Source organism: Zalophus californianus, chromosome X (assembly GCF_009762305.2).
Source record: "Zalophus californianus isolate mZalCal1 chromosome X, mZalCal1.pri.v2, whole genome shotgun sequence".
NCBI lineage: Eukaryota > Metazoa > Chordata > Mammalia > Carnivora > Otariidae > Zalophus > Zalophus californianus.
The window spans coordinates 105,848,012-105,868,844 of record NC_045612.1 but is presented as its reverse complement, the minus strand read 5'-3'; positions in this window follow the sequence as shown (position 1 = coordinate 105,868,844).

Sequence of the window (20,833 nt, the reverse complement as noted above, 5' to 3'; positions counted from 1 at the left end):
CAGGCTCCCCACACCATCCAGATTATTTATGCCACTGACCAAAATTTAGTCTAAGTTACAAGATTGTCTCAGAAATACTCCCTATTATACTTGCTTGATTCTGTATAAATTATTTTTTCTCTTTGCAATTATAACACACACGTACACATGTAGCAGTTACTGTTAGGACTACAACACACTTGGCCCTCCTACTCTGCCTACTCTAAGTATACTTTTCATTTGAAAAGGATTACCAAACACTACTGCTTCATGCAAGTAAAAATAGTATCTTCTAAACTGAGTGTTGTCTGGAAGATACTTAAACTCACATGTGCTTTCCTACATGCTTGGTTCCCTACTTTTTTATCAAAATTTTTCATTTGAATACAGTTGATACACTATGTTAGGTTAGTTTCAGATGTACAACATAGTGATTGAACAAGTTTATGAGTTATGCTATGCTCAGTGCAAGTGTAGCTCCCATCTGTCACCATACATAGACTCTATATTGACTATTGAATACCATTGACTATATTATTTATGTTGTGCCTTTTATTCCCGTGATTTATTCATTCCATAGCTAGAAGTCTGTATCTTGGGGCGCCTGGATGGCTCAGTCGTTAAGGTTCTGCCTTCGGCTCAGGTCGTGATCCCAGGGTCCTGGGATCGAGCCCCACATCAGGTTTTCTGCTCAACGGGAAGCCCACTTCTCCCTCTCACTCCCCCTGCTTGTGTTCCCTCTCTCGCTATCTCTCTGTCAAATGAATAAATAAAATCTTTTAAAAACAAAAAAGTCTGTATCTCCCACTCCCATTTATCCTTTTTGCCCATCTCCCCACCTCCCTCCCCTCTGGCAACCATCAATTTGTTCTCTGTATTTATAGGCCTGATTCTGCTTTTTGTGTTTGTTTATTCATTTGTTTTTTTAGAGTGAAATAATTTGGTATTTGTCTTTCTCATTCTGATTTATTTTAGTTAGCATAATACCATCGGGGTCCATCCACATTGTCACAATAGCATCCTTTTTTATGGCTGCATAATATTCCTGTGTGTGTGTGTGTGTGTGTGTGTGTGTGTGTGTGTGTGTGTGTGTGTACATATATACCACATTTTCTTTATCCATTCATCTATCTGGACATTTAGGTTCTTTCCATATCTTTCAAAAGTGCTGTTTCCCTGGATCAGGATGCTTTTAACAAAATGCTGCCTCACTGAGGCCAGTGAATGAGGGTAACAAAACTCCCAAAAGAAGGAGTTTTAAGTAAACTTTTTCAGTGATTAGTTCCAATAATTCAAAAAACTATACATATATATCCTGCCCAAAAATAAAATAAGCAATATACAATGATACTATAGATATAGTAGAAACTCTGTATTTCTTTTTTTTAATTTAAAGATTTTTGTTTATTTGACAGAGAGAGGGAACACAGCAGGGGGAATGGGAGAGGGAGAAGCAGGCTTCCCATGGAGCAGGGAGCCCAATGCGGAGCTCCATCCCAGGACCCTGGGACCATGACCTGAGCCGAAGGCAGACGCTTAACGACTGAGCCACCCAGGTGCCCCTGTATTTCTAGTATATTCACAATATTAGACAAAATCCATTCTGTTTGTTTTAAGTGTGTATGGGTCTCCTCCTGCAAATGTCTTAGAAATATGTAAATGAAGTTATTTGCTTACAAGGATATCTCCCAGATGACTTTATAGTACAGTTTCTTTTCAGCACTTTCTCACCCTCGTTTAATTCCTCTTCACCCTCTTCCCATGATCTCCACTGGCATGCCAAAACCAAGATGACCAATCACCTGCTCCCCATTGTTCTATTTCTTTTGCTTGTTTCTCTGCCCCCTCAGAGCTGTAAATCTCTGCCAAGTGTTAAGGTAGTGATGAAATCAAATGTGTTGACTTTAAGGTGGGAAAAGTTTATTTAATCCTTCTGAATGTTTGCATATGAAAACATGAAACCTGTTGGTGAAATTTAGAAATGTGAGGCAATCAGTAATGAATAAAGTATTTCTGAAAGTTTGGTTGTGAGAAGGAGGAGGCCATTCCCAATGCCCCTTAAAAGGCATGATTTGGGTAATTTCTACTCTTTATACATGATTGGCCTGCTAATTTCTGATGAAGAGCAGGCTTAGTGTGTGCCACAGCACACTGGACATGTAGAAACACTATTGGGATGCAGCAAAAGGAAACTTACTACTTAGCTCTGTGAAGTATCATAGAATGATACCAGCATAGTAAGGATTAACTATTTATCGACCTTATTATTTGGTTGAGTATGTAAGATTTGGGTTTTAAACTGTAAATCAAATTATAATAGTAGCATATACTTCTTTTGTGAGCTGAGACAGCAATCTAGATATTCAACGACTTCTTTAGGAATTCATTTCCATCCAATTGTGTGTTTTGCTCTCTGAAGTTTTTATAGTTATAGAAAAAGCATGATGAAGAGGACCAAATAAGTATTTTATTGATGATAGAAGAAGTATGTTGACCCTGTTTTTGTTGATGAATGACGGAGCTGTTTCTTGCCATGTGTTTTGCATATCAATTTTAAATTATTTAGTAAGCACATAATTCCCTTTAGCATAACTAAATATGTTACATGTGCTTGGAGATAGCCTGAGATTGCTCTTTATAACTTTTTGCAAATTGTAACCAACTGCAATTTAATAGTTAATATATTGAAGTCACACTTGTTTACTTATCTTTGAACTATAGGTTATGTCAGGCAATTTAATCCCATAGTGTTCACATTTTTTAAAAATTTTGTACATAATAATTTTCCCCTGATTAAAACAATGAGAAGCACTTAAGTCATCACTAATAGTGACAGTGATTCAATGCAGGGCAGGCTTTCCTTGTGAATCTAGGTCAAAGTAAAATAGTGTCTCTTAACTTCAAAAATAGACTGCCATCATTGGAATAACATTTGTAGAAACTTTATTTCAATAGCACTTTAGCTATTCAGTGGAAGTTACGCAGATGAAATAACTCTATTTGTGTATATGTGTGTGTATAGCACAACAATGACTTAATATTACAAGTGACATAATGGGTTAAGACAGTGTCCCTGCAGGTCAATTAACTTCATAACTTTGGGCAATAAGCAAATAAGCATTAGTTATTTTATATATATATATATATGTGTGTGTGTGTGTGTGTGTGTGTGTGTGATTATACATATAATTTTTACAAATTATTAATACATATAGCTTAAATATATATATCAATGTGTTTATGTATATATACCTACATTTTATTTGTTTTATATAATATAACCTAAATAATATACATTTATTATATATTATATTTATATTCATATTTATAATTTATTATATATAATAAAATCTAAAAATAGTATTTTTATTTAGGATACTCAAATTATTTTATTTGGTCATATCTTAACCAATGAATGAAGTATATGAATTGGATTTGCTAATGTTGTGATATATTTGTTATGGCATAGCTTTTAGTGCTTTGATAAATGATATTATACACTTGCAACCACTTTTAATTATCCCTAATAACCCCAAAAGGTTTAAAAGTGTTTTCAACCCTATTCAAAGTGGCTTGCTGGCTTTTAAAGGCTTGAGTGCCTCTGGCTGAGAGACATCTTGGCTGCTAACATGGGTAATTATAGACATTCCTAAGGCTATTAAATTTGTAAGGCTATTAAAACATCTAATGTTTCTTAGCTTTGATTATAAGATATCTGAAATTGCCTGGCTGGATTAGGAGTTTCTTATATTAAGCATTTAGGTCATAAGATTTCTAGACCAAGTCTTATCTATGTTCTACGATATAAAACTACATTTTAGCTACTCCATAAACATTAGCTCATACCTAGTTTTTGAAGACTTAATGTGTCTTCCCAAGCTATAACCCAACTATAGCTGCATATTCTTTATGCATTTCTATAGACATTGAAAAATTAAGTCTTGTACTTAGATTATATTACATGTGGAATTCTGTACTGTGAGCAAAATTGAACTCACACACACACAGGGCATTGTTATTTGTATATCACACTGACATACGCAAATATAAATATATAAAGCAAGAGATAATTTTTTAAACTATAAGTGACCTTAGAGATAATCTTGACCAAACCTCTAATTTTTTAGTTGATAAAGCTGAGGCAGATAGAGTTTATATGATTTATACTGTCACATACCAGGTTATTGGCAATACCAAAGCTATATGGAACTAGAGCTACCAATTCTCAATAGAGAATAATAGGCTATTACAATAATATAATCTACTCTTTGTAAAATAGAAAGCTCTCCCAGTTTTATTTTCTCCGAAGTAAATTTATTACAGTGGATGATTCAGTTGTTTGTGCGAATAAACCTGATGGTTGTTATTCAGATAGAATACAAATAAAAATTAATAATAATTAGTTTCTGACAGTTCCATCCTGTCAAATTGCCTGAATCTATTTTAAAGCACATGTACTTTTTAAAGCATTCAAATCATCTCCCCCTAAAATATCTATACATGGAATGCTTCAGGAAGAGAATAATTTAGTATAAAATAGGGATGCATCTTTCATCACCTTCATTAGGTAAGGGCTTGAAAATAACTGGGTCCTTAACTTAAATTTACCAACAGATACAATTGGCAAGAAATCAGACTTTGTGTGCTCGAAAATTCTAAGATCAGCTTTTTCAAATATTAGTTTTGTCCATTTTATCACTAGAGGATAGCTATTTACCTCACCAGATCTCAGTTTTTTCACCTGTGAAAGAGATAATGTTACATTATCTGTTTTATGAGTATTAAATGAAATAATTATTGTAAAGCACATGTCACAGAAAATACCCAGTACGTTGAGATGGTGTGGCATTCATTTACTTACTACAGGCCTCCATAAGTAGTTCTCAGATCCTATAAGAAATAATCCTTGAATTTTTGAGACCCAGAGTTAAATGGGCATTAAATACCAAGGATTACCAGAAATGTGGATTACTCAAAAGTTTCTGGGGGGGTGGAAAGGTAGTTGAATTAAAATTAGTATCAGTTTGTGGCCATTCACAAGATAAGATGAAGTAAAACTGTATTATAAGGAGCACATAACCCTATCAGGAATCCAGAAGAAATAGAGTAAGGAAAATTAAGAACAAGACTGCTATCCATATAAGAAAGAATGATTCACAGGGCTTTACCCTAGAGAGGATCTAATTCAAACTAAAGTTCTCCAGTTGCTCAAATCCATATCTTGTGTAACTGCACAGCATTTGCTTATTTCTGAAAAACCCTAGTTTGGAAAGAAGTGGTTATATTTCCTACTTGGTTCTGTCACCTATTGTTCAGAACACCTCCCACTGACTTTGGCTCTGACATCAGTGCCTTTTCATGCTCCTCTGTTTCCTAGTTTGTTTTTGTCCTTAATCATGGTTCATTCTTTCCTGCATTTTTCAAGACATTTCTAACAAGTCTGATACTCAATTATTCATGTTAAGGCTGTATTGAAGGATGATACTAGGAAATAATAAAAGCTGTAGAGACCGTAATAGAAAAAAATTAAAAACTAAGTGTCAAAACTTCCTCTTCCAACTGTGACAGTGTAGTGGTAGTTAGATAAAATACACTTACACACACAATGATGTAAGGCATCAGAGAACAATAATGGTTGCTAGTAATTGAAGGACAGTGATCTTGAAGAGAGGGAAGGTGTGTTTAGGTGAGTCCTGCATTCCTTACTTCTTTTCCGTAGGAAAGTTAGACTCTCTGTATAAACTTTGAGACTGAAAAGAAGTAGTAGCTTAGAGCTTTTGGCTGTCTCATTGAAAATAATTGGAGCTCAGGACTACCAAAAAGTCAGAACCTGAGAATATAAGATACTGGAAAGGAGGAAACTGCTGAAATTGAGCTCTGTATTCTGTGAGCATTTTCCCTTTTTGAGGCATTTTCCAAACTCCAAGCTGCCCAAATACCAAGGCAAGATATATAAAAGAGGATGTTACAAACAGTGTTCATGGGTTGGATGACATTCTGTTGCTAAGATATCAATTCTCCCCAAATCAATCTATAAACAGTGCAATTCCAATAACTAGATTTTGTTTGTGGAAACTGACAAGCTGGTTTTTAAAATGTATGAAAATACGAAAAGCCAAGAAGAGTTAAGCCTAGGTTGAAGAAGGATAATGTTAAATATCTTACACTACCAGATATGAAGATTTATTATAAACTTCAGTGATTTAGAAGTGTAATGTTGGATCAGAGATAAACAGACCGGGTGAACAGAATACAGGGTCCAGAAGCAGACCCACACTTAAACACTGAAATACAATACAGCGAAGAAAAGATGATCTTTTCAATAAATGATGTTGCATCACTTGGGTGTACAGATGGAGAAAAAAATGAAACTTAACCCCTACTTCCCATCATTGACAAAATCAATTCTAGGTATATCATAATCATAAAAGTCAAAGTTAAAGCAATAGAGCTTCTAGAAAGTAATGTAAGAGAATGTCATCATGATTTTGGAGTAGGCAGTGGTTTCATAAAAACCATTAAAATACTAACCAAGAAGAAAAAAGACATAAATTGCTTTGTTAAAATTGAGAACTTCCATTCATAAAAAGACATTTTAGTATATGCACTTCCAAAGCAAGCACTAAAGAGACATTTTAAAAGAATGAAAAGGCAAGCCACAGAGTGGGAGAAGATATTTGTAATATGTCAATTCAATATAGAACTGATATCCTTACATACAAAGAACTTTCTCGTATCAACAGGGAAAGAATTGACAATGCAAATTGAAATTCAGATAAAATATGTAGAGAAGGACTTCGCAAAAAAGAATGCAATGTACTAAATGTTTGTGTCCCCCTCACAATTTATATATTGAAGCCCAAACCCTCAACGTGACTGTATTTGAAGATAAGGCCTATAGGGAGGTAATTAAGATTAAACGAAGTCATAAGTATGGGGCTTTAATCCTTTAGGATTAGTGTCCTCGTAAGAAGAAACACCGTAGAGAGCTCTTTCTTCATCATGTGAGGACACAGTGAGAAGGCTGATATCTGTAAGCCAGGAAGGGGGTCCTCACCAGAAATCGATCATGCAGGCACCATGATTTTGGGCTCCAGAACCATAAGAAAACAAATTTCTATTATTTAAGCCACCCAGTCTGTGGTATTTTGTTATGGCAGACCAAGCTGACTAATACGGAGGATATCTAAATGGCCAATAAGCTTACGTAGAAAGGTGCTGGACAACATTAGTCATGAGTGAAATGCAAATTAAAAGCACAATGAGATATTGTGTACTGACCAAAATGTGGAAGAAAAAATTAAAATATAAAATTTCAGATAGGATGTGAAGAAATTTTAATTCTTGACCACTGCTGGTGGGATTTAAATTGGTTAAACCACTTTAGAGAGAGTGTATTCCAGTGTCTATTAAAGCTGAAAATAGGTACCCAAGATAAATGAGTATATATGACCATTGAAATACATGAAGCCCAAATATAACATATTTTAAGAAAACAGTGATTGATTTTTGGTACTATTATGAAAATAGTGAATCCAGTAAGAGACAACTATAATTCATTTGTCAGATGCCTTGCTGTTCTTAACTTAATGCCCTAGTATTGTTATCAAATGACTAACCCAGATTTTACTAAATTTTATTCATTTGCCAATTATACTTTTGGACCTTCATAGCTATGATCCTGATTTCTGCAACTAACAGAATCATTCAAAATTGATGAATTTGAGCAACACATACACAAACAAATGGGAAGGGGAGAGGTAAATAACACCCAGCAAAGCAAAAAGTGGATGAGGCTGCAGATGGGTTGTCACGGAGATAAAAATTTTTAAGCTTATGAGGTCCATGTCACCTGGTCAAAGAAGCCAGGCAGTATTGTAAGAGGCTTCATCCTTTTGGTAGCTCTGTCACCATTAAGAGGCCAACTATAGGTTAAGAAACCTAAGAAACCTAAATTTTTAAGAACCTAGCAACACATTCATATTCACAGTGGTTACAAGACTGATACATAAAATTAGAATTTTTATATTGGCTTAAAAATAAATGATCATAGAAATTGAAAAGCTCAAACATGGCAAGGGAAGCCAAATTATTGGCTAGATTGATTGAAACTAAAAAAAGGAATTTCATACATGTGATGTTTAATGGCCCAGGCTAAGATACCCAGATATTTAGAATTGTGTAAACTTTGTCAGTGGAAGAGAATTCTTAATCTTAATTGATGTTTATTTCTTTCTCCTCAATGGTGCTTGAATGTGTACTACCTATAAATGCCTAACTATTTATCCCTGTCTCCTTCCCCCTCCTCTCATTTTATAGGTTCATATCTAACTGAACCCCCTTTGGATTAACTCTCTTTAAATACAGTAATATATTGAAACATGTTAAAGTCAAGTTTTGCAAGCTGGATGTCTGTCTCTTTGAGGTGACTGGTGTGAAACATTTTATGTTGTTATTGAAAATAAGGATTGTTTTTCAAATTTTAAAGGAAAACCTACCCCCCCCATATATTGACTGCATTAAGTAGATATATAAACGAGGACCACTAAGATTTGAAGGTGTTTTTCTTTTCCTCTCTGAACAGAAAGGTCTAAAATTCTTCCTACAGCAGAGGAGGAAAAAAAGGTATTTTGAAGCAAGTAGGCATTTATTGAAGAATTCAAATTCATGTATGCATTAATACTTAGAGTATTTCATCAATAAACATTGTTACAAGATTTTATTCACTAGGCACTAAAAACATGGAGATGCAGAGTTTAGACATGCTCTTTCTGAGTGCTTACAGTCTATAGGGGAAACAGGAAAGTAATCACATGGCTCAGTTCCAAAATTATTGACTGTCTAGGAAGAGATAGATAAATCCAATTTTATGTAATAAATATTATGATAGAGAAATGAACAGATATAAACAGGAGCATAAGGAAGTTAGATTCCCTACTCTAGTCCAAGGATGGAGGATGGAAAGAGTTTTCAAACCAGTAACAATAGAAAACTCAAAGATACAGGAAAGAGAAAGAGGAACAATATTTGATAGAGTAATTTCTCTAAGCAGACCAAGCTGAAAGTTTGTTTAGTAAATGACTGGGGTGTGGAGGTAGGATATAAATAATGGTGGATCTCTACACAGAATTTGTGGATTGGTGGTAAAGATCCTAATGTGGGGGAGAATTTTTCCCCGATAGCTTGTATTATTTTTGTAAAATGGGAGGTAACTTTCTATAAGTGAAAGGAAACTGTAACAGAGGAGAGCCCAGGTGAATTTGAAAATTAGGGATTTATGGCATAAACCAATATAAAGAACTGAATGTACTTTTCCAGCAACCATCAGTAGTCCAGGTCAAGAGAGAGAAAGGTTAAATTATCCAGGGTTGGAATTGTACAAGTCATGTATGATGGAAGAACAAGGGGAAGGAGGGTCATGGCAGTGATGGATCACATGATAGAGAATAGGTAGAAAAGAAGAATGAAAGTAGAAAGGAGCTAATAGGGGCACCTGGGTGGCTCAGTCAAACTTCAGCCTTCAGCTCAGGTCTTGATCCCAGGGTCCTGGGATTGAGACCCACGTCAGGCTCCCTGCTCAGCAGGGAGCTTGCTTCTCCCTCTGCCTGCCACTACCCCTGCTTGTGCGTGCTCTCGCTCTCTATCTCTCTCTCTCTCTCTCTCTCTCTCTCTCTCTCTCTCTCTCTCTTTCTCTCTGTCTCTCTCTCTCTGTCAAATCATTAAATAAAATCTTTAAAAAATTTAAAAAGAAACCTATAGATTTGGAGGAAATCAGGAGAGAGAGAATGTGTGTGTCTGTATGTATGTGTAAAGGTGGTGAGATGAAGAATCTGGAGGACATAATGAGCTGGAAGAACCGTGTCTGCATTTAAATGAATCTTAGCAGTTCTAAATAAAAATAGAAATAGGTAGAGCATTAGAAACATTGACAGCATTCTGCAATTGAAAGATAACTTTGTAAAACTGCAGACACAGACACTGAAGACATTATGGTTCTGATACATTGAAGTCAGAGGTCCAGTATGGCCCAATAATAGCACAGGACTTGAAAACAGATCAGTGGATCATGCCTGTTTGGAAAGACTTAAAGCAATATCAAGAATTTCAGCAATAGTTTAGAGAGGAGGATTGTGAATTACTGTAGAGTATTACAGCTGATTCCACCCTGGGATTCAGTCAGCCTGTCTGTAAAAGTAGTGGGCCAGGAACCTTCTCCCTGTCTCTGGTTTCTATTTGTAATAGTTGTTGTCCGTGAGGATTTTGTTTTCTTGCCAAAAGGGGAAAGATGGATAGTCGTCATATTTCTGGAAGAAAATAAAAGAATATAATGTGACTCCAGTGATCATACTTAATACCTTTAAAATTGTGTAATTTTATGAGAGGAGATAACTCTGAGAGGGAGAAGATGGACTCAGTAGAACCCTGCCTGGAAACATAGATAACCTTAGCAGGTCTGGAGTGGCAATAGTTGTGTTCTTTGGCCCTGACTTAATTTTAGCAGATGTGTGACATTCACTGGAGAGGAATAAAATGCTTGTTGGAGGCTGGACTTTTGAGAGGGTTGATGTCCTGCTAATACATATTTGGGGGTCACTCTTGTCAAAAATCGAGAAATACCAAAACAAAAGGTACCAAATCATTAAATAATATTTAGTAAGAGTTTATTATGCATATAAGAACAGTTTACTAAGTGGGAGCTTCCAAATTCAAAGACTGATATGAAGCTCAGGGGCATGAAATTACAGGATGACTTATAAAGTAAAAATGAGGAAGTTGTTAACCTTTACAGTAATTGGTTATTACAGTGGGGGTTTCCAGACAGCAGTGGATTGGTTAAAAATGATGATCTCATATCATTCTTAGGAAGATGACTTGTTTCTTTTATGATTGCCAGAGGCATTTATAAGAATAACTTAAGTTACGTTTCTTTTATGCTCATGAAATAAACTAGGTTTAGTTTTGCTGACATGACCTAAATGGTTTTCTCTGCTCAGGGAATTCTCAAATCTGGTCTCCATTTTGTATTTAACTTAAACACTATTGAGTAAATTTTTGGTGGTAATATATTTACTCTTGTACCCACATAAAATAAAGCAGAGCCATACCACATTTATATCTGTATCTAATCTATATTTTATTTTACATTTGAATTCACAATTCAGCTAGTATTTAGTATATTATAGATGTTTAATTTCTTGAATGTATTTTTAATATCATTATGTTACTATTATTATAGATTGCTGATTAAGAGATTTTTATATTATTTTCACCTGAGAAACCCAGGTTGACCTCATCATTTTTATAACCAAGACCCTGGAGACTCACCATGAGAATGCTGGTGGGCAGATCTATCTTAATACACATAGTAGAATGCAGTCTAAAAAATGTCTTCTCCCATTTGGGGATATATCTTCTCTTGCTGCTGTAAAAATTGCCACAAATTTACTGGCGTAACATAACACAAATTTATTATCTCACAGTAAGGGTGGTGGTAAGTCATAAAATCAAGATGTTGGCAAGGCTGTGCTCCTTCTGGAACATGGAGGGAAGAATCCATTTCCTCGCCTTTTTCAGCTTCTAGAAACCAACCAACCTTGATTTATGGCTCCTTCCTCCATCTTCAAAGCCTCTACCTTCAAAGCATATTTAAATCTTTCCTCTTTTCTTTTTTTTTTTTAAAGATTTTATTTTTAAGTAACTCTACACCCGACGTCTAGAGTCATACTTACAATCATGAGATGAAGAGTCCACACTCTACCAACTGAGCCAGTCAGGCATCCCAAGTCTTTCCCCTTTTCTATCTTTTCCTCTGTCTTCCTTCCTTCCTCTGTGTCTCTCTTCCTCTGTCTGTTCGTCTCTCCAACCTCTGCCTCCATCCTAACATCTCCTTCTCTGACTCAGACCTTCTGCCACCGTCTTATAAGGACCCTTGTGGTTATGTTAAGCCTACCTGGATGATCCAAAATATTCTCCCTATCTCCGGGTCCTTGGCTTAATCTCACCTGCAAAGTCTCTTTTGACATGTAAGGTACCATATTCATAAGTTTTAGGGATTAGGACATGGACTTCTTTGGTGGTAGGCAATATTCTGCCTATAATTGGGAGGTTATTTTCCAGTACATTTATCAACTGTGGAAAATTCTTTACCTTTTATTTATTTTTTCTTTCACACATATTTCCTGAGCATGTACTAGTTATCTGGCCCCTAATGGAAGACACTAGGCAAATAGTGAAGGCACTGTCCCTGCAGTCAAGAAGCTAATTCTCTTGGAAAAATAAGTGAACTTTGGACTTCAGAATTTTTTTTTTATAGTTTTCGGATCACACTGTGATCTTGTTTATATTTAAGTGCTATATGTTGGTAATATTTGATACCACATTTGTTTGTATTTATGATACAAACATCAATGCCTTCCAGCCAAAGACCACCAGGAACATAACCATAGTGGAACAAATTGAGTTTATTACTTACTGTAGTGAGGGAGAATATATATCGCGGGGGAATATGTGGCATCTCAGAGGTTGTTAGAAAAGACTGACTATAGGATTTGTATTTGGTTAGGAAATCTTGGAGAAAGTCTAAGGAAACTGAAGACTCAGTTTCAATTAGGTGCTCTTAGTAAGCCAGGGCAATTCTGTGACTGGTTATCTCAGACACCTTACTTATGGGGGAGGACAGAGTAGAGCAGGGATAAAGCTGTCATAGGCAAAGAAGTAACAGTCACTTAGATAAGCTGAGAGAGGGAGATGTTTGGTATTCTGTGGGTGAAATAGTAATCTTACTTACATCCCAATTTATTCATGGTCTCATAGTAACCTTGTGTGATATTGGTATTCTGTGAGATTGTTTATGTCCAACAAGAGAACGACATAACCTTGTGTGATGTTGGTGTTCTGTAAGATTATATCCAAAAAGAGAACAACATGGCCTAGCAGTGAGCCTTGGGCCAGCTTATAATAACATGGAGGCCTAGGTCATTCTAGTCCCCATTATTTGGATTCTTGGTGTTTCACATCCCTGTCCCATCTGTAGCACTTGTTAAACATGCAGAATTCTGGATCTGCCCCACAGTCATTGCATCAGAATCTCTGAGGATTGATTTGTACACTAAAGATTCAAAATATCTCTTTTTAAAATATCAAATATTTATCAGTGTTAAGTATTTGCTTGTTTGTGATTACTATCTTTAGTCATTATTTTCTCATATTTTAAATTTTTTTCATTTATAATTCACATACTATGATTAAGCTTGTATTTATGCATGACCCTTTGTTAGATATTCCTTGGGAGTAGCTGACCTGTATCTTAATGATAAACCAAAATAGAGATGCATTTTTGAAGAGTTTTAAATTAGGCACTAATGATGCTTGTTTAAACTTAACATCTGTAGTTCAGTCTTTTATTTTCACCAATTGTTCTTATGTTGACTGGGTATCACCTGACATCAGCACTGTAGACCACAGCAGGACTGAACCACATTTCCTGTTTGGGTTCTGAATGCACACTTTGCTATCATCTCTTTGTATCATCTTCTTGCTGACAAGCTTCCTCATGTGCTTTAAACCTGAAACCACATATGCCTTACAACCTCACTCTGATGAGAATGCCCTTTAAAAGCTAAGCTAAAGATATTTTCCTAGTCCCCACAGGACAACATGAAGAATGAAAGGCCTACAAGTCTGTGCCTTCAAAATAGCTTTCATGACACTTATGCATTAATTTCTGGTGGTTTTATTTTTGCAGTAGTATAAACAGGCACAATAGGAAAACAAAAGCAAATATACTCTCTTCAGTACAATCTCATATAATTATGAACACTCTAAAATATGGCTGTAGGTTCTCAAAATAATTTTTTCTGAAACAGTAACAATTTTAATATCATACTTTAAGTATGTTTGTGTGTTTATAGGTAATTTTAGAAAAATGAATGTTCCCAGAGAACATGCTAAAGCTCAACATAAATTAAGGAAGAGAAGTTAGATCTATAAAGTGTATATTTAGCCATAATTTGTTGCAACTTGTAATTCCAGAAGAAAATTAGAATTTAATAGGCATTCTGGAAGAGTGGCAGTATAAAACTGCCACATTGTGAACAAAGTTTCTTATACTGGCACTTTTTAAAGTGCTACACCCAGAATGGAGCCTGATGCGGGACTGGATCTCACAACCCTGAGAGCATGACCTGAGCCGAAATCAACAGTTGGATGCTTAACCAACTGAGCCACCCAGGCTCCGCATTGTCCATTTCCTTTTTAAATATCATTACCAATTTCTCACAGATGGATATTTTTAATGGAATAATACTTAATTTATAAAAATATTCTAAAAGAAACAAACTACTTGTCTGTTCTTAAATTATTAGAATCAATAAGCACAAAATTACTCATGTCAGATTGCTATAAACATTTCTAAAGGTTGAGTTTCAGTTTCTGTACTGACTTTATTGTGGACCAGTAAAATACATTCACAGGTCTCCATACTTTGAATGGTACTGTCTGATACCATATTTAAGCACTAGGTTTTTTTTGTTTTTTGTTTTCTTAAAGATTTTATTTATTTATTTGAGAGAGAGAGAGAGAGAGAGTGGGGGAAGGAGCAGAGGGAGAGGGATAAAAAGACTCTGAGCTGAGCGTGGAGCCTGACGTGGCACTCAGTACCCCAACCCTGAGAGCATGACCTGAGCCAAAATCAAGAGTCGGATGTTGAGCCATCCAGGCGCCCCAAGCACTGGGTTTTTAATGTTTATGACATCATAATTTGTTAGAGCTATAAGGGAGCTAAGAAATTTAACCTGATTTTTTTCCAGTTCTATTGAGAAATAATTGACATACATCACTGTATACGTTTAAGATGTTCGGCATGATGGTCTGATTTATATATTTTGTGAAATGATTACAATAGGTTCATATAACAATATCCATTTATTTCATGTAGGTACAGTAAAAAGAGAAAGAAGAAAAGGAAAAGAAATTCTTCTTTTGGGGTGCCTGGGTGGCTCAGTTGGTTAAGCGTCTGCCTTGGGCTCAGGTCATGATCTCAGGGTCTGGGATCAAGCCCCGCATCGGGCTCCCTGCTCAGTGGGGAGTCTGCTTCTCCCTCTCACTCTCCCTCTGTTCTCTCTCTCTCTCAAATAAATAAATAAAATCTTAAAAAAAATTCTTCTTGTGTCAGAACTCTCAGGATTTACTCTCCTAACAACTTGATTATATACCATACAACAGTGTTAACTATACTCATCATGTTGTAGATTACATCCCAATCCTTATTTATCTAATAACTGGAAGTTTGTAGCTTTTGACCACCTTCTTCCAGTCCCCCTTCCCTTTTCTCCTTTCCCTTCCCCCTACCTCTGGTAGCCACAAATCTGATTTCTTTTTCTGCGAGTTTGGCTTTTTTTGTTGAACCATCTTCTTCTTAGGAAACTATTCTAGCTACTGTGACTGAGCCCATCCTTCATTTGTCTTTTTCCTCCCCTCCCACTTCCCGTGTATCATCAAGCCCCACTGAGATAGCTACCTAATGATGCCTCAATTTTTTTAATAGTCTCTGCTTTATCCCTGAGACTCCAGTAGTGCCTGACATATAGTAAATGTTGACTAAATATGTGTCAAAAGGTCAAATGAATGTGTGTTCCCCAATACATGCCATGACGCTGTTTTTCCTTGTCTTTGTGATTTTGAACATGGGTCTCACTCTGCCTATAATGTTCTTTTATAAAAGAAGACAGGCTTCATCCACATGATACAACTTCTCTAAACTTTTACCTAAAATCCCCAGAAAAAGGCCTCCTTGACTCGACTCTGAGCCTAGATGTATTATTTTGTTGCAGTTATTTACTTATATATGTCTTCCACAATAGACTAAATGATCTTGAATACAGAAATTATATTATTCTTCTATCTTCCTCTGTGCCCTAGCACAGTGCTTGAAAATTCTAAGCAATCAAAAATTTAATTCTCTGGATGAATAAGTGAATGAATGAGATGAAGAGAAACTATAAAATGGCTTTAGCTCTGTTTATCACACATAGAAGTTTTATGGGGCGCCCGGGTGGCTCAGTCTGTTAAACGTCTGCGTTTGGCTCAGGTCATGATCCTGGAGTCCCGGGATCGAGCCCAATGTCGAGCTCCTTGCTTCTGCCTCTCCCCCTGCTTCTTCTCTCTCTCTCGCTCACTCTTTCTCTCAAATAAATAAAATCTTTTTTTAAAAAAAAGAAGTTTTATATTTTGCTTTTCTAATTTGTGTAAAGCTTCTTACTCCTAAAGTCTAATAGTTATAATTTTCAATTTGATTGATAAGTACACTAGAAACTTCTACCCCAATCTTTTTGTTTTATTGTTTGTTTACATGTCTTTTTGCTTCCTTTTTTGAAACAGGGAAAAATTTAACTATATTCACAAGACATGCTCTTATTAATATTCTAAAATATACAATCCTCTTTCCTGGAAGTAATTATGGAGGATGTACTACCTACTTTGATGTTTTCTGTGGTGTGGGATGCACTTCTAAATACCAGAGATTTCTTACCTTAGTACTGACCCCAATTTTATCAGAAGTAGTTTATAATTGAGGGCATACTCAGCTGATCCCTAATCTATGTCAAGGTTACTTACCTTAGGTTAATTACCCAATACTTAACGCTTGTATTTAGCCCTCATACAAGAGCATATTCAAAGGGATTCCATCCTTACTGAAGTAATGGATTGCATCTTTTCATAATTCTCTACTAGTTGGATAATAAAGTAATTTGCAACAAAATCTAATATCTTCTGAACTTTCTCTCATTCTTTGCAACATCACTAGATAAAGGTTCTTTGAAGGTCACTTATATACCGTCACACATTTTATGGCAATCCCTTTCACTAATATATCGTCCTAACTCCCATACTCCCGTTTTACCTTCTGAATAATTAGTAGATTAGTAGAATCACAGTCCTCTAATTTCTCTCAGATGTTTGACAGTAAACTTTAGGGGGAAAATTCCTTTTTATTTGATAACACTATGCTAGGCCACCTGGATCATTAAGTTACAAACTTGGAGTTCTCAGTTTTAAGTTTTCCTTATAGGACTACTCCAAATTAATGTTGAAGCCACTCAGCCTATTTTAATATATGGCCAAGACACAAACAAAAATAGCAATTTAACTGTAGTTCTTACCCTCATGTTTTAATATGCTTATTCAGCAAATATTTTTTGAGGACTTAAGATGAAACAGGCTCTGGTTTATTCTGAGGATTTAGTGTGGAGAAAGACAAGTTTCCCACATTGGACCTTATATTCTAGAGGTTAAAGGTAGATAACAAAAAAGTGAAAAACTGCATAAACAAGATAATGCCTTACCCTTATGTACTGTGTAGCATATGCAAGTAGATGTAATAGTGACTGGACATTTTCTTTACATGGTGTGTTTAGGGAAGGCATCTCTGAAGAGATGGGCTTTGATCTGAGGCTTGAGGGATGAGAAAAGGCAGTTACAGACAAAGGAAAATTTTTCCAAGTAGAGGAAACCAGCAAATGCAAAGGCTCTGTGGAATGGATCTCCTTGGCATATTCAAAAAACACTAAGATCACTGTGACTGGGTGTAATAAAAGCAGGGTTTGCAGGGAATGGAGTATATGAATTGATGTCTAGGGTTAGGCAAAAACCAGATTGCATAGGGTTTTAGAGTGTAAAGGTAAACCATGGAAGGATGTTAAGCAAGGAGATGACCCAATTGGATTTTTGTTTTTGAAAAATTGCTCATACTGCTGTAAGGAGGATGGATTTTTACGGGGTAGAAGCAGGAATCCCAAATTAGAGATTATGGCAAGAGTCCAGGAATATGATGGTGGTCACCTGGACTATAAGAGAATTGGACTGATTTGAGATAAATGCTGGAAGTAGAATAGATGGCATTAGACTGATATTCTGGGTGAATAATACATAAGAATAAAAAAAAAAACTGCCATTTTTTTTTTTTTTTTACTTGAGCATTTAAAGAACCATGCCTGTTACACGTGTACTTTGGGGCAGTGTAAGGATAGCTGTTGTTTTTTTCCTGTTCAGCTGCCATTCCCACTTCTAAATTTAGCATCTTGATTTTTCATTGAGGATTCTCCCTTTTCTCCTTAGTTACATTGTTTGTGTGGGACTTCCTCCACTTCCTAGCTCAGATATGGGTATGAGATGCAGGCTTGGTTAATGAGTATTTTCAAATCTTTCATCTAAGTGATGGAAGTGACCTGGCCCAGTCAAATGCATCCCTGAGGCCTTGAATTACTAGTGGAGGTAAGGTGCTCTTTTTCTAAAGTGAATGATAAATTAGGATTTCAGTTTGGAACATCTGGAGGTTAGCACACTGAGAGAGCATGCCAGAGAATGAGGCCAATGCAGAGACAAACCAGGCTAAGTGGCAGATTGAGAAACCAAGGTCTGATAATATTTTTAATCCCCTAAACAGTCCCATTCCTGAAACCAGATTGATTTTGGGACCTTTCAGTTCTCTATTCCAAAAATTAACTTTAACATGCTTGAGACAAGTAGAGTTCATTCCTCTCCCATGTAACCAAGAGTTCTTATCGATATAAGTGAGAAATTTGTTTTAGGTATATTAAGATTGAAACACCTATTTAGGTTTGCTAGATTAAGATACAGGATACCCAGTTAAATTGGTATTTCAAATAAATGATGAATAATTTTTTAGTATAAGTGTGCCCCCAATACTGCTAATTCTGGCAAGCCGATGCCTATTAGATATCCAAGTGGAGATGTCAAGTGATCCATTGCATCTGTAAGCCTGGCGCTCAGGAGAGAGTTCAGGGATTTTGATGTATATTTGGAAGTTGTCACAATAGTGATGGTGTTCACAGCCATGGAGCTAAAGCATTACAGGTTGAGAAACAAAGCAGATAGAATTGAGAGAGTATCCAGTACCAAACCTGAGGGAAACCCACTCCATTGGAGTTTAGTAAAAGATTAGAAGAAACAGCCAGTGAAGGTGAAAATAGTGTCAAGGACAGTAAAGAAATGAGTTTCAAGACTGGAGTCATCAACATCAACAAAGAATCGCGAACTTCTCTATCAAAACAGTGGACACCTTTTGCTTCTTATCAGTTACCTACTTAGCCCTCTCAACCTTTCCATCATTTCCTGTAACTATTCAGATGTCATGGCCCCTCTGGCCATTGTTAGAGACTTCTAGAAACTTAACTCCTTTCTTATTGGTGCAGTGATGTGCCTTCTCTGCTGCCTTTGATATTTGTGGACTTCAAAATCTCTTTTCTGTTTCTGTCAAACAGCTTGAGATTTTAAAGGTTTAAAGATAAAGGAGAGAACAGGTGCAATGACTAGTAAATCAAAGTATTCCGTTCAGGGGTGAGAACAAGGAAACAAACAGCTCTTGTGAACAGTTGCTCATCATGCGACTGTTACCAACACTGCAGGACCCACCGGCCTTTTTCCTCAGCCTCACTAAATCTGACTTGTCTTCCACCTTCACTCTATCTAGGTGTCCTTACAGAGCCACTAGTCACCCTCTTGTTTCTCTCCGGTCCTTTCATTTTCTTCCTTTAACTTCTCCCTTAATTAGCTGTGGAATGGAAGTATCTTGTGGGAGGAGTTTTTGTTTGTTTTGTGATTCTCTTTTTATTTTTAACCAGATTGTTTATAATTATAAAGTAATAAAAACTTGCACAAAAGGAATTAAAATAGTACATATAGAGGACAAAAATTGATAACTGAAAGTCCTCTTTCTTCTTTCCTACCACAGCCCATGTCCTTGAGATAATTGTTAACAATTTTTTCTCTATCTAATTACTTACATTTACTGAGTGCTTACTATGTGCCAGAAGCTACAGAAAGGCTTTAAATAAATAATTTATTTAATCTTCACAAAAGTCCTTTGGCAGTTAAGGAAAATGACCCACTGAGAAGATAGGCAACTTCTCCATAGTCACAAAGCTAGTAAGTGTGTAATATACATGCTTTAGAATGCATGATATAAAACATTCTTTGACTAAAGTAAAATAAGCAGATGTTCTCAATAAAATCTATTTAGAAAACATTGTGCTGCTTTAGACATACTGTTTAATGATACAAACACTAATGCAGCTTTTGGGTCTGCAGAATTTGGTGGCATTGGGCTCTGCATCTGTTGTTTTTCTTATCTGTGAGCTCACCTTCCATTAAAGTTACCCTACAGAAATTTTCTCCCTTGTGTGATGTGACTGGGCATCTTTTCTATGGGAGTATTTTGAAACATCTAGAAACTTCAGTTTTTAATATTCAGGCCTACTGTTTCCACGTGAAGTGAACAGCCCTTCTTGGGCTACACCCACAGCATTGTCACAAACTTAGAATTCCCATTTTCTGAAAATAACTTTTTCCACCCGTGATATGGGCCAGGTAGCTTGTCATTGGCAAATAAGCAATACACATAACTGGCAGAGACTTGGAGGCTCCTTCTCAGGAACAAGAAGCATAGTCTGGGCTTTTGGCTTCCAGCAGCACTTGGGGTTTGTAACCTCCATTTTTATCATGAAGCAACCATTAACACTACAGGTTCCAATTTCTGTTTTGTGTTACCTTGTTATTTCCAGTACTCTGAAAATTCCAGTTTTGTCTGTGCATTCATCTAGATATTTTTATTTAATATCTTCTGAATATTTTATTGAGCATTTTAAATGTATTTGGAATTGGAGAGAAAAGTTAATGCCCGTGCTCATTCGTCCACCATGACTCAAAATTTTAGTGTCACTTTTTCCTTGGAGATACATAAATCTTAAAAGTATGTGGTCCACTAAACCTTTTTTAATTTCTCCTTGATTTTTAGTATTTGATAAGTTTGAAATGTTATTTTCACACCTCCCTTCCC